The sequence below is a fragment of the Octopus bimaculoides genome, chromosome 22 (assembly GCF_001194135.2).
Source record: "Octopus bimaculoides isolate UCB-OBI-ISO-001 chromosome 22, ASM119413v2, whole genome shotgun sequence".
Lineage (NCBI taxonomy): Eukaryota > Metazoa > Mollusca > Cephalopoda > Octopoda > Octopodidae > Octopus > Octopus bimaculoides.
In genome coordinates this window covers 12,010,630-12,011,857 of record NC_069002.1, presented here as the reverse complement: position 1 = coordinate 12,011,857, position 1,228 = coordinate 12,010,630, and positions in this window count along the sequence as shown.

Below are 1,228 nucleotides of genomic sequence, written 5' to 3'. Positions count from 1 at the left end.
TGTACATGTATGTATATACGTTCATCTACATGTACATATAGATACATAACTGGGTACATGACGTGGCAAAAGAACAAGGACAAAATGATAAACAAGGTGCAACAAACAAGCAGGCCACATAGAAACATCCCCTTCATCAGCTGACACCATTAAAACTCCGGCGTTTCGAAGAATTAAGGCAGTACGCATCGTTAAAATGGTTCTTCCCACGAACACAAATTAAATTGTTTTCGTGGAGGGTAGTGGCGGACGGAAAACAAGACAGGAAAACGAAACGGTGAAATAAACAAACAAAAAGGCTGTACAGCCAAACGTGAAGTGTGTATGTCTTGAACGCACAAGGACACATACACAGATATGTATACATACACACACGTATATGTATATATATGTATGCACACAGACACAGATAAACACACACACACCACACCCACACATATGGTTATGTGTGTATGACTATTGAAATCTTTTGCGATTCTGCTTGCTCCAGCTTGCAAGGTGCGGCCTCGTTACGTCTGCACAACCATTAGAAATATAAATTAATTTTATTTTCAATCTAAATTTTCGTATCACTTTTTCTTGCATTTTTAACAAATACAGAAAATTATTTTTTTTATTACTTCTTTTCTTTTTCTTTTTTTTTTGCCATCATTAAATTTATTTCATTGTTATTATTATTGTTGTTTTGGAAAATTGCAATTTTATGTGGTTAATTAGAGTTCCAGCAATTTGAAACTCGTTAATAAACTAACATAATTAAATTTTTCACGTTTCATTTTTAATTCCCGTTTTTATTTATTCATTTATTTATTTATTTAATTATTTATTAGTCGCGGCCATCGCTGTTATCGTAGTCTTTATTACTTTATTAATATAGTTATTGTTGTCGTTGATCATTTTTATTGTTGTTCCTATAAATGTTATAGCTCATGTTGACGCTGGTTTATCATTATTATTATTATTATTATTATTATTATTATTATTATTATTATTATTATTATTATTGTTATTATTATTATTACTATTATTATTATTATTATTATTATTATTATTGTTATTATTATTATTATTATTATTATTATTATTATTGTTATTATTGTTATTATTATTATTATTATTATTATTATTATTGTTATTATTATTATTATTGTTATTATTATTATTATTATTACTATTATTACTATTATTATTATTATTATTATTATTATTATTATTATTATTGTTATTA